The sequence below is a fragment of the Podarcis erhardii genome (assembly GCF_964252035.2).
Source record: "Podarcis erhardii genome assembly, chromosome: 1".
In the NCBI taxonomy this organism is placed as follows: Eukaryota; Metazoa; Chordata; class Lepidosauria; order Squamata; family Lacertidae; genus Podarcis; species Podarcis erhardii.
In genome coordinates this window covers 20,148,577-20,162,518 of record NC_138497.1, presented here as the reverse complement: position 1 = coordinate 20,162,518, position 13,942 = coordinate 20,148,577, and the positions used below count along the sequence as shown (strand labels likewise).

Sequence of the window (13,942 nt, the reverse complement as noted above, 5' to 3'; positions counted from 1 at the left end):
AGTTAAAAGTTCTCAACCACATTAACTGCCCCCCAACAAACATTGAAAACAGTGAAATGACCTAGCACTGTTCTCACACACATAAATTATATATCTGAGCATTAGTAGACACAAGGTTTTATCAGTATTTAGATAGATGATAGATAGATGATAGATGATTGATAGATACAGTGGTGCCTCGCAAGACGAAATTAATCCGTTCCGCGAGTCTCTTCGTCTTGCGGTTTTTTTGTCTTGCGAAGCACAGCTATTAGCGGCTTAGCGGCTTTAAGAAAAAGGAAACAAACTTGCAAGAACTCGCAAGACGTTTCGGCTTGCGAAGCAAGCCCATAGGGAAATTTGTCTTGTGGAACGACTCAAAAAACGGAAAACTCTTTCGTCTTGCGCGTTTTTCGTCTTGCGAGGCATTCGTCTTGCGAGGTACCACTGTAGATAGATGATAGATAGATAGATAGATAGATAGATAGATAGATAGAGTGGTACCTCAGGTTAAGAACTTAATTTGTTCTGGAGGTCTGTTCTTAACCTGAAACTGTTCTTAACCTGAGGTACCACTTTAGCTAATGGGGCCTCCCTCTGCTGCTGCGCCGCTGCCGCACAATTTTTGTTCTTACCCTGAAGCAAAGCTTGACAGGAGTGCTCTGATGGTGTTTCCTGCTTGGCAGGGGGTTGGACTCGATGGCCCTTGTGGTCTCTTCCAACTCTATGATTCTATGATTCTAAGTTCTTAACTCGAGGTACTATTTCTGGGTTAGCGGAGTTTGTAACCTGAAGCGTCTGTAACCTGAGGTACCACTGTAGATAGATAGATGTGTGTATATGCAGGAAATCTTTTGCACTTGATCTGGAAGCTGTAGTTAGTACAGAATGCTGCGGCACAATTGCTGACAGGAGTGAGACCCTGTCAGCATATTACACCACTGTTCGAAGACCTCTGCTTGCGGCTGCTTTGTTACCGGACCAATTTCATGGTGTTGCTACTAGCATATAAAGCCCTGCACAGCTCGGGACCAGTTTGCTTGACGGATCGCCTTATCGCATATGTGCCCATTTGACCGCTTCAATGACCGCGGAACTGCCACTTTTGCAAATGCCAAAGCATGTTTGTTCTGCTCTTGCAAGAAATCGATCCTTTAGTGTGGTGGCAGCACCTATTCCTTGGAACTGCATATAAATAGCAGGCAGGTGACATTACTGTCCTCTTTTCCACACCTGCTAAAAACTTGTTTGGGCAAACCTCTCCAGACATGTAATCTTACTTATATTCACTTTTAAAACTGTTGGTTTCATCCATAACTTGATTGTTCGTATTATAGCTACTTTTAAAAAATAAAGTTTGATTTTATCCATACCTTTAAATGAGTATTTTATATTAGTTTATGTAAACTGCTCAGGGTTTTTATTATCATTAAGCAGTATATAAACCTTGTTAAATACAGCAAACAAATGCAAATAGTACTATAGATGTATTTGCAATTTTGCAATTAATATTAGTTTTTAAAAGGATTTCAAATAACCTTGGTAGGAGCAAGAGGCACAGCCAAGGCCTTTGCAAGATCCTGTGCATACTTGCCATGGAGTAATGGATGGCTCAGTTGGTTAGAGTGTATTGCTGATCGGGCCAAGGTTGCAGGTTCGATCCCCGTATGGGGCAGCTGCACATTCCTGCACTGCATGGGGTTGGACTAGATAATCCTCCAGGTTCCTTCCAATTCTAAGGCCCTTGGAACACAGGAGGACTTCCTCCTGAGGTATCATGAAAACAAGGTTGTCTTGTTGTTGTTGTTTAGTTCTTGTCCGACTCTTCATGACCCCATGGACCAGGGCACGCCAGGCACTCCTGTCTTCCACTGCCTCCCACAGTTTGGTCAAACTCATGCTGGTAGCTTTGAGAACACTGTCCAACCATCTCGTCCTCTGTTGTCCCCTTCTCCTTGTGCTCTCCATCTTTCCCAACATCAACGTCTTTTCCAGGGAGTCTTCATGTGTGCGTAGGTAGATATAATCAAGTCTAGCCACAGAGGTGTTGACACCAACAATGGCTAAGCAGTCAAGGAAAGGTAGTGTTACCCTACAATGTGAGCATGCTGTCTGCATCGTATGCATGTACCATTTTGTCCTCTTCAGAGAGGAGAAAGATAACAGTGTCCTCTGGACACAGACACTAATAAAGTGTTGGTGCTGACCTTTAAAGCCCTAAACGGCCTCGGTCCAGTCTATCTGAAGGAGCATCTCCACCCCTATCGTTCTACCCAGACACTGCGGTCCAGCGCCGAGGGCCTTCTGGTGGTTCCCTCACTGCGAGAAGCCAAGTTACAGGGAACCAGGCAGAGGGCCTTCTCGGTAGTGGCACCCGCCCTGTGGAATGACCTCCCATCAGATGTCAAAGAGAACAACAACTACCAGACTTTTAGAAGACATCTGAAGGCAGCCCTGTTTAGGGAAGCTTTTAATGTTTGATGCATTACTGTATTTTAATATTTTGTTGGAAGCCGCCCTGAGTGTCTGGGGAAGCCCAGCCAGATGGGCAGGATATAAATAATAAATTATTATTATTATTATTATTATTATTATTATTATTATTATTATTTGCCTGTATATGCCACCCCTCTGACTGGGTTGCCCCAGGCACTCTTGATAGCTTCCAACTATTATAAAACCACAGTAGAACATTGAACATTAAAAGCTTCCTGATACAGGGCTGCCTTCAGATGTCTTCTAAAAGTCACATAGTTGTTTATTTCCTTGACATCTGATGGAAGGGCGTTCCACAGGGCGGGCACCACAACCAAGAAGGCCCTCTGCGTGGTTCCCTGTAACTTCACTTCTTACGGTGAGGGGACTGCCAGAAGGCCTTCCGAGCTGGACCTCAAAGTGTGAGGCTGAACGCTGGGGTTGGAGATTCTTCAAGTATACTGGGCTGAGGCTGTTTAGGGCATAAAGGTCAGCACACTGCTGAAGCTAAGTGGACCTCAACCTACTTGGATGGGAAGCTGCATTTGAATCCAAGATTTATTGCTTGAATACGTTTGTATCGCACCCTTCCTCTCAAAGGAGCCTAGGGCAGCAAATATGTCAGGGTTTGAGCAACACAATAATTATTATTCAAAATGTTTAAAACATTTAGGCGCCTAATATATAAGCCACTTTGGGTTTGGACAGGGCTGTAGCTCAATGGAAAAGCAGCTGTTTTGCATGCAGAAGTTAAATTTCCAGCATCTCAGGGTAGGGCTTGGAGAAAGAGCCCCTGTCTGAAACCCTGGAGAGTCAGTGCCAGTCTGCTCAGTGTAGACTAGACAGACCAATGGTCTGATTGCGTATAAATCACCTTCCTATTGTAATAAACCAATGCAACCTATTTGTGGGGCAAAAGAATTAGCAGTTCTCAGTCTTTTTTAAAATTTCTACAGAGAGGCACCCGTTCCCCCCTCCCTTTATTTTTGTGGTACAGTATCAAACTTGCCATCTCCATGCTTTCGGTTGGGGTGGGAGTGGGATGGGGAGTGGGAAATAGTATTATAATTCTGTAAAAAAAAAAGAAACACTTCAATACGTGATTGGCAGGTTGATTACAATAATGCATGTGATTAAACTCTTAGCATGCCTGTCTAAAGAATGAGAGAATGTCAGTGGTGATTAACAGTATTTTTGTTAACTCTCAGTGCGTTAACTTTTTGAGCTTGTGTTGCCTGTGCAGGAGAACCAACGGGACATCTGATGATGAGTTTTTTGGAGGTTGGGTGTCTTTTGTTTACCTTTTTCTTTTAATATAAAAAAGAAGCAGCTAGGAAAGGGGATTGGTAATCAGGGAATCAATGAATAAATAATCAAAATTCCTTATTTATATGCCCTGTAAATACCATGCAAATATAATAGCACGAAGTTCCTTGCATCCTCTACTTGTTGCTATTGCTCCTGACACAATGTACTTTTCAGGATATCATGGGCCTTCTTGGCGTCTGCTCCTAGACTGTGGAACTCCCTTCCACCAGAGGTTAGGCTAAACCTCTCTCTGCTTTCTTTTTTTCTGATAGAATATTTTGTTCTGACAGGGTCTTCTGAGGGTGGTTGTTGTACGTATGTACTTTTAAATGGCTTTAAGTGTTTTCAGTGCTGTTTTTAATAGGGTTGCTCAGTGCTTTTTTCCTAGAAAAATGTGTGTCGGTACTCACCATGAAGTAAGTGCCCCATTTATTAACAACGAAAAAAGAGGTGCCAGTACTGCGTACCCTGAAAATAAAAGCACTGGGGTTGATTATTGTCTGTTTGTTTGTTTTAAAATGTTTGTGTATATATAAAAACTTGGGGAGGTATCTAGGAGAAGGAAAACTCTTATCCTAAACCTCCGCTGCCTTCAGGAAAAGAAAACGCTAAGGAGTAACCCTACATAAATGCAGAGTAGTGTCTCTAAGATGGTTGGGTGGCGACTTGTACGCCTTCTTCCAGCAACTCCTGCAGCCAAACTGCTGCCAAATGTATTGCTTTCCTTTCTTTTGGACCACATCAGCGAGGCTGAGAGGGGTCTTGTTGCCTGGGCAGCCCTGGACCTAGATACCATAGCTGTCAACTTTCAGATTTGAAAATAAGGGATCAGCAGCCTCACCTGTCCCAGGGACAGTCTACGAGATATCTAACAATCCGGAATAGCAGCGGGAAGCAGTGGGAAACAGCGCTGGAATAAGGGAATTTCCTGCAAAAAAAAGAGGGAAGGTTGAAAGCTATGCTCCATACACACTGCCCAGGGTTGCATCCTTCCACCAGCATGGTCATGGTCTGGTGGCATGGGGTGGCCACTTATATATCACCAAAGAAGAAAGCAAAAGAAGATACAGATTGGGTTAAAACTGGCATATGATAATCACTCTAATTTAAATAGAAATACTGGCCTGTGCGGCAGCCGTTGCTGGGCAATTTAAATGCCAACTGCTCCCGTCTTTGGAGTTTATCATTGAACTGACCCGGTAGAATGCTGCTTCCTATCTTCCAGCCCAGACAGACTGCTCAGTGTTCATCTCCTGTTTCTAAAGTTCCAGATGCAACACAATTAGGATATTGAGCAAGCCCCAGATGCAGCACCTTACATGGCTGGTGGGTCATAAACTCAGCAGACCTAACCCAACTTGCTGGTAGGAACTAAGGATGGGCAAATCTGCCAGTTTTGCTTTCTCTCTGTTTCTTATTTTTTCAATCTTCAACTGGATCATCCACATCACTTAGCATATATATATATGTATATATATGTGTGTGTGTGTGTGTATATATATATATATATATATATATATATATATATCCTCATGAAAACTCACCCCCCAATATACACATTTTTAATGCAAATTTGCCTAATGCACACATTTAACACATGCACACAATCCCACAATATAATGCATTTGTGTGTATGTGTGTGTTATTTTCAGTAACATATACATTCTTATGCACACATAAACCCAATGTATTCAAATTTGGCTGGAGAACAGCGTGGCAAAATTAGCAGCATTTCATATTTTGAAGGACAGCTGTCGTTGGGTTTGCCTATTTTTGGAAATTGTAAATTAGGTACGTTCAACCTTTAAATGTAGACGTTATCAAGTTTCTTCCTCATCCCTAATAGGAATTCACTCTAGCCTTTCAGCCCCACAGTGGCTGAGGTTGTGCCTATTAGTAGTATTAGTAGCAAATGAGGATTTAAAAATACATATACCTTCCACCTCACTGCATTGTGCCTGTTCCTAATTATCTCAGGAAATCACTCTTTGATCAGCAAAGCTTCTATCACTAAAGGCCAAACTCACTTCATTCATTCAAGAGCTTTACGTCCTCCCGGCAACAGAGTAATAAATAAGGAGTTTATAGATTCTGGGGTTCTTGTTTTTAAATAGCATGTATTAAGAACACCGCTAGCATTTAATACAGTGATGTTTCGAGGTATGCTAATAGCCACAAGAAAATTTTCAAACCTCCATAATGTGCTTTAATCACCGGCTGGAGATCAAAACCCACCATGTGGTTTTATACAGCCTGGGCACCTTCCAGGATTGCCTTACATGGAAACAGATCAATGGCAAAATTGGTAGATACTGCAAAGCTTTTGCAATAAAAGCTTTTTATGTATCTCGTTCAAAGCATGTAAGTGCCTTTTAGATCACTGATTGAACTGTAGACAGTATAAAGTGGAACCTTTTAATACTAAAATAAATTTCCAGAGTAAAAATTCCATTATAGGAAAAAGTGTTTTTGCTGCAGCGGGATAGATAATAATTCTTTCACACGTAATGGGATTCATGAAATGTTTGATGATAAACAGAAGTCCTTTGTACAGCCATAGCAAGACTGTACCGTTTGTGGGGGCCTGTATTAGGTATATGATGGGTGGCATCGTATGCTATATTCCAGAAGGTGATTAGAAGGAAGGCCTAATGATGGTCCAGGTAAGAGGGTAAAAAGCACTCTCATCAACAAAAAAATTGGGGCGATAAAATAAATAAGCATAACCACTTTGAAAGTCACAAGAATCCTTTAATTTGGATTGATGTCATTCAGCAACAACAAAATAATTTCCCAGGCTTGGCACTCTTTAAGAGACTCCCAAGTTGAACTTACTGAAGTGAATCGTTCATCCGCCTCCTGATATCACCGGGAAAAATATTGTTGGCCTGCTTCCCGTGTAACTTTTTGCAACCACAATGAATATTTTCAACCCTCTCTCCCACAAACGATTCCGCACTTCCAAGAATACAGATGTGTGAAAAGGTTATAAAGGCACATTCGCAACCAGCAGCGCTGCGTCTGCGCACACACGGGTTGTGATTCGGTGCTTCTGCGCATGCACCGAAACCCAGAAGTAACCCATTCCGGTACTTCCGAATTTCAGCGTTTCCATATCCTGAAATCTCGCAACCTGAAGCATCTGTAACCCGAGGTATGACTGTATTGAAACCAGAAAGTGGGAATATATATGAAGCCCTCTTGGAGAGGGCTCACAGCAGCAGCCGGCACCCTTGGGCACCTGCTGAGGGCCCTCTGCTTCTGACACATGGGGTCTTCTTTCCTGGAGCCCCTCCAGTGACTGCCAGGCAGTTGCCACTCTAACTGCTCACAGTAACCCCAGAGCATCTTACCAACAGTCTGCAGAGATAAATAGAAGGGTTGTCCACTGTTGTAGAAGACACAGTGGTTCTCAAACTCTTTTCCCTGGGCCGCACTTTCAGACCCTCCAAGTGTTCCTATTTTCCAAGGACTGTCCTGAATTTACAGAAGCTGTCCCGGTTTCTGATTTGATCCCCAAATGTCCCACTTCCCCCCAGGATGTCCCCATTTTCAATGGAGAAATGTTGGAGGGTATGGTAGGACGTCCCTGTCTTCATCAGAGAAACGGTAGAAAATATGCACACTGAATTTTTTTTATCGATAAGAAATACATTGGAAAACAAAAAGAAACAACTCCTAGCAGTCCTTGAACTGCAACATAGAACACAACTACTTTATAATATGATTATGGGACATCGAGAAAATATGAAACAACGCAGCTACGTAAGAACAGGAATCATTCCCAAAATATAAGCTGTTAAATATACAATGGTGTCAGCAATGCTCAGTAAATGATCAACAGTCTGCTACTGTAAAAGGTTAAGGTGTGCCTCTTATATATAAGCCCCAGTGATCACTGGCTGTAATTTTTGCATCTCATAATTTTCTGCCTCATATACCTGCCAACTAATATTTCATTTCATATAATAATAATTTATTATTTATACCCCGCCCATCTGGCTGAGCCTCCCCAGCCACTCTGGGCGGCTTCCAACAAAATATAAAAATACAATAGTCCTTAGATATTAAAAGCTTCCCTAAACAGGGCTGCCTTCAGATGTCTTCTAAAAGTCTGGTAGTTGTTCTTCTCTTTGACATCTGGTGGGAGGGCGTTCCACAGGGCGGGTGCCACTGAGAAGGCTCTCTGCCTGGTTCCCTGTAACTTGGCTTCTCGCAGTGAGGGAACCACCAGAAGGCCCTCGGCGCTGGACCTCAGTATCTGGGTAGAACGATGGGGGTGGAGATGCTCTTCAGATTACTGGACTGAGGCCGTTTAGGGCTTTAAAGGTCAGCACCAACACTTCATGCATCTGACAAAGCAAGCTTGAGCTCTGGAAAAGTTATGCCAGAATAAATTTGATAAACCTTAAAGTGCCACAATACTGTTTTGTTATATATGCTTAACATTGAACTTAAGAATGGAAGGAGAGTTTGCTGGATCAGGCCAGTGGCCCATTTAGTCCAGCATCCTCTTCTCACAGTGGCCAACCAGATGCATAAGGGAAACCAGCAAGCAGAACCTAAGCACAAGAGCACTCTGTGGTTTCCAGCAACTAGTATTCGGAAGCATTGAGCATAGCCATCATGGCTAGTAGACCTTGACCACACTCTCCTCTATGAATTTGTACCAAATCCTCTTTTAAAGCCATCTACGTTGTTGGCCATCACTGCCTCCTGTGGGATTGAGATTCATAGTTTAACTGTGTGCTGTGTGAAGCAGTCTTTTCTTTTATCCATCCTGAATCTTCAAAGTTCAGTTTCATAGGATATCCATGAGTTCAAGTGTTATGAGAGAGGGACATTTCTCCTCTATCCGTTTCTCCATGTCATGCATAATTTTCAAAAACTTCTACCATGTTACTCACCTTTTCTCTAAACCAAAGTCCCAAATGCTGCAGTAGTATTTCCCTTACGGTTGCACTATAAGTTCTTGTTCTAACAGATTTGCTGTTCGCTGACCACTGATGCACTTTCTCCCATTTCTGCACTGACTGAAATGAGTTTGCGCACACAGTTCTGCCTACCTAGAAAATATGAACAAGCTCATTCCATGAATATGCATTCTACTTATTTTGCAAGCTCTTGTCAACCTACTATTGCAATTTTTTTTAATTTTTTCAAAATGCAAACGGCAGCTAATCCTAAACAAGGGAATTGCCTAGCCCTTTCCCAACCCATCACATGATTTGCACCATAAGTCACCCAGAACTGGGGTACTGGCCTACTGAATATAATATAATATAATATAATATAATATAATATAATAATAATACCGCACCTTTTCTTCTGAGGGGACTCAAGGCGGCTTACAGGGGGGGAAAAGACCCACTAAGACATAAACGAGGCGCAGGGGGAATCATTAAAACAACAACAACCACAATTCAACATATATAACATCTACCAGTGCATGTACTGTAGTTTAAAATACAGCACTGTACATTCAAACTTAGCACCGGCTCCCCTCTTCAAACGCGCATGCGCGAGAGGAGGAGTGGGCGGGGTGGGAAGAAGCGAGAAACAGCGGCGCGCCCTTCCTATGCGGGAAATAAAACTACACTTCCCAGAAGGCATCACAGCACGCGGGTGGTGTGGGGGGGGGGAGGAGGGAAAGGAGGCCGTTTGCCTTGCGACGGCGGCCGAGGAGGGGCAAACGTTACAAAAAAAGAAGCTTCGTCACTTTCGGGCGGGAGGGCGCGTGGATTAATTAACCAATGAGGTGCCGCGTCGCGCGGGGGCGGGAAAGAGAGGAAGCCGAGCGCCGGACTTTGACAGGGAAGCGGAGAGAGCGAGAGACTCGCGGCGGGAATTTCAGAGCGGGCGGAAGGAAGCGAGCGAGCAGAGGAGGGAAGCAGGGAGGTATATTACAGAAGTAAAAACAAAAGTAAGGGAAGGCCGTTGCTGCAGCCTGAGGGGAGGCAGGCGCCTGTGAGGGGGGCGAGGCGAGCTTAGGCCGCCGCGGGCCCAGGCTGCTCGCTCCTCTCTTGGCCCCCCCCCCTCAGCATTCCCAGCTGCACAGTGTAAATAACGATGGCGATAATAATAATAATAACAACAGCAGCCTCCGGGGTAGGGCTGGGAGGGCACCGCTGCTGAGGCGAAGTGAGGCGGGGTTCGACTAGATGGCCCTTGGGGTGCCCCTCCCGGTTCTACACGTGGGCTGGCAGGTTGCGGGGTAGGCGGAGCCACTCGGGAGGGGACTTTTCTGTGAGGATTTCCCGAGCGGTGTTTGCAGAAGAAAGTAAGGAGTTTTGTGGCACATTATTATTACTAATTATTATTAATAGAGAGTGGGCTAGAGTCACTTTTATCAGATACAAACGGGGAGAAGAAAGTGCGTCTGCATCTCATTCCACTCCTTGCCCTCCTCCCCATTATTGAGATTCCTTAAAATCATTATAGCTGCGCTCATTATCCTTGGAGGTGCTGGAGGCAGCTTAGGTGGCTGTGTCTCTCTGCCGCCCATTTTGTTCTCACGCGAACCATTGGGAGGGGGGCATGTTCAGGAGAGAGGCAGGGAGTAATAATAATAATAATTTATTATTTATACCCCGCCCATCTGGCTGGGTTTCCCCAGCCACTCTAGGGCGGCTTCCAACAAAAAAATAAAAATACAATAAAACACCAGACATTAAAAACTTCCCTAAACATGGCTCAGGGCCGCTCAGTGTGTGGCTGGGTGCAACCCTAACCCCACTTGGCCTGGGTACAAGCCCCGTGGAATTCAGTAAGATTTCTTATTATCTATTACATTTCTTGTCATTTTGTCTTGCCCAGGGAAACCCAAAGCAGCTTTGCAACTAAATAGACATGGTTAGGGCTGCACCGCAAATGGGGATGTTCACCTGGGGTTGGGGAGCCTCTGGCCTTCCAGATGTTTATGGACTACGGTTCCCATCACCGCTGATCACGGCATTGAGCAGATGGGAGTGGCAATCCGACACATCTTGAAGGCTGCAGGTGACAATCAGCCAAAACTGCACCAGCCACTGCACCGTGTTGGCTTTGGAGATGGGGGAAGGGGGTTGTGTGCTCTTGCACACTTTATCTCGCACACAACCTTCGCCTGCTGGAGGCCTTTTCATTATCTCGCTTTGTATTGAAGCCCATTCCAAAGGGAATTCCCTTTGGTGTAAATGTGGCAGGTTGTATTCCTGGTTTATTTTCACACACACAGCTCAGGATACTCCAGATCAACAAGTTTTAATACAAAACAAAGGCATCGTAGTGGCAGAGTTTTTAGAGCTGTCATGTTTCAACAGAAATGCAAGAGAGCCATGCTGAATCTGTCCAAAAAGATGCACACACTTTGACACTCTGCTTTTCACAGTGGGCAGTGAGATGTCATCTTGTAATTTGTCCCATTGTTTGCCCTTGGTATCAGCTATTTGGAAGGTACACTGCCCCTGAATTCCGATGTTCCATTTAGCCATCATGATGGACAGTACAGTGTTCTCACAAGGAAGTTCTGTAGTGTTCAAAAGGTCTTACTCTCTAGTGAGACTGTTTAGGATTGTAGCTTAATCTCTTCCGGAGTGGGATCTATGTTCGTCTTTTGCCACACAAGCAATGTTTGGCATCTTAAAGGTTCATGTTTATTACAGGGCAGTATTTTGTGGGCTAGTGTTGATCTGATGAGGTGAACTGTAGTCCACAACAGCTTATTATGCCATAATTGATTTATATTGTGCCTCTTATCTTGCAAGCCATTTTAAAAAATTGTAAACTATCCTATATTCTTGGGTCTTGGAAATCCAGGTTCACATTTCTATCCATGAAGTACAGAGGGCTCTTCTAATAAATTGCTGTCTTCCTGCTAACCTACCTTGCAGACTTGCTGTGAGGCTAGAATAGCAACAATGTAGTCATGTAACTGAATAAATTAAGTTAAATATAAACAATTTGAGAATATATGCTTACGGGATCTGCACTGACGAGTGACTGACAAGGAAGGAGATTTTAGGAGTTGTAGATACTTGAATGTGAAAAGGTCAACCCAGTATGCCGTAGCTGTGGAAAAGCGGAATTAAATTATGTATTATTTATATGCATTCATATAATAAAGTGTCTTACTATAACCAGGTGGAAGCTATTTTTAGAAGTCAATATCCTGTATAGGTTTCACTTGGTAGTTCTAGTGCTCTGAATGATTAGTGCTGTCACACCACTGATTCATCTCTAGCCCAGAGGACTGTCTACCCTGACTGGCAGGGCTCTTTTTCTGCTGCCTGATATTCTTTGAAACTGGAAATGTCAGGACTTGAACCTGGGACCTTCTGCATGCATTTCTTTTGTATTTCTGCGTTATTCTTATTTTGCTTTTGGACATTCAGATAAAATGCCTAAGAGAATCTCGGAAGCAATTTGTCCCATGTAAAAATGTGTGTGGACTTTGTTTTGTAGTACTTCCATTTACCTGTTTTTAATAAAGAGGAGGTGAAGTAGCTTAATGGGAGTTTTGTTAATGAGTTCTAAATAAGGTTTTCTCATATATTATGGGGTTTGTGGCATATAAACCCACAGAACCTGACATTACATGTCATCTTCTGGTAATTCACTAAAAAAAAAAGGTGTACTAAAGGCCTGAGAAGAATTTTATGCTGTGTACCACCCTGAGAGCTTATGATGAAGGGCGGTATATAAATTTAATAAATAATAGATGTTAATTGCTTTGGAAATTATCTGTTTCAACTCTGGTTGGCATCCATCTGTCATTGGAGGAGTGCTCCTTTGGGGGTGAAGTCAAACGGTTGGAAAGTTGCAGCGCTGGCTGTGGCTGTAGAGACTGATGTGGGAGAGACGTGTTTTGTCGTAGCTGGGGCAGAAGGCATCCGGTTGTGCTGCTGCAGATGTGCTATGGCGTTTCTTCTCTGCACTCCTTCCAGTGGTCATTCCTCCTCTGGTCACTGCTGGATACACGACCTGCCTGCCTGTCTCCAGGCTCTGTGGTAGTCTGCAAGGGACTGCAAGATAGCAGGGTTGATGTTCCCAGCCTTCATGTCACATCCATTGCCTGCTGTCCCTGGCACTTTATAAGAGCTTCTGGGTACACATGTCTTAAGCAGGAAAGAGGCAGGAAGCTTTGCTGCCTGGGCAAAGTACTCATACTTTTTTGGTTCCAGCCATTTGTAAATTACTAAAGTATCCATACTCATTTTTTCTCTTTCTCCTATTTGATAAACAGTGCCCCCTCATTTAAATAAGAGGAGAATCTAATTTCTTTATTTTTGAGGTTGGATGTGGGTGTTGTATGTCCCCTGTTCCTTGGGTTTTCTTAGAAAATGTCATCTATGCAGTACTTACAAACTTAGTGGCACTGCCTGATCACTAAAAGGAAGCAACCTTGCTGAAATAAACAGCAGTTTGTGGTGGATTAGAGCACTACCAAATGAGGAAGGACATCAGCTGTTGAATCATTCTGTGTTCCCACACAGCAGAAACTTTGTGTTCAAAATAAATTAGAGGCATGTTCATTTTAGTTCTGTTCAGCAGGGATGGAAACATATAATAGGAAATGGCTGCTAAGAAACGAAGTGTGCAGGGAGGGGGGGGAGAAAAATTAATGGCAGATGCAATGACACTGAACAGTCATTCATGCCCTAGTTATGTCTAAGTTAGATCATTGTAACACACTGTTGAGGAATATAATGGAGCAAAAATGACTGTTGCCTAGTGAGAGGTGTTCCAAGTGCGCCACCTGAACATTATTTCAACTATAATACTTGCCCATACTATTTGCTTGTTCTTGCTTCAAACATAGCCAAAGAAAGATTTATTATTATTTTAAACCTCTCCTGCAAGCCTGAGTTCATTCTGAGCTTTGGCCCACCTGACCTTCTTGCAACTCTTGGCTACTCATATATACCGTACTTTTACTTTGTGATTTCTCCTTTCTATTTCTCATACCTTCTCTCCTTACATCTCAGTTCATCTGTAAGCTCCTTATGCAGTCACACTGGTTTATTTAGGTGCCTCCCACTTTTCTTTTTTGTTGGAATTGTCTACCTTAGTATTTCACCTTTAAGAAACTCCCATCTGTCTTGGACTCCTTTCTCTTTGAGTATTTCTGACCTTGGGATTTCACCCAGTAATTCCTTAAACTTTTTGAAATCAGCCTTCTTAAAGTCCAGTTTCTATGCTA

At 43.3% G+C, this 13,942-nt stretch overlaps 1 protein-coding gene and 2 long non-coding RNA genes across 7 annotated transcripts in view; 1 reads left to right on the top strand and 2 right to left on the bottom strand.

Moving 5' to 3' along the window:
* Positions 1-13,942, bottom strand: part of LOC309345609 — a 248,536-nt gene that overhangs the window by 197,163 nt on the left and 37,431 nt on the right. The window lies entirely within an intron of this gene.
* LOC309345333 lies at positions 4,861-9,229 on the bottom strand. The gene is made up of 3 exons (XR_014158193.1): positions 9,200-9,229; positions 8,670-8,820; positions 4,861-5,015 (listed from the first exon to the last, which is right to left on the bottom strand). It is a non-coding gene; the product is annotated as an uncharacterized lncRNA (long non-coding RNA).
* The window catches only part of VRK1 (VRK serine/threonine kinase 1), a 42,260-nt gene continuing 37,800 nt past the window's right edge, over positions 9,483-13,942 (top strand). Inside the window, exon 1 of one of the 5 annotated variants that reach the window (XM_081863555.1) lies at positions 9,483-9,660. The gene's annotated coding sequence lies outside the window, so the exon portion shown is untranslated. Of the gene's footprint in view, positions 9,686-13,942 lie in introns of all 5 variants that reach the window. The other 4 variants (XM_081863554.1, XM_081863553.1, XM_081863552.1 and 1 more) reach the window with 4 other exon arrangements.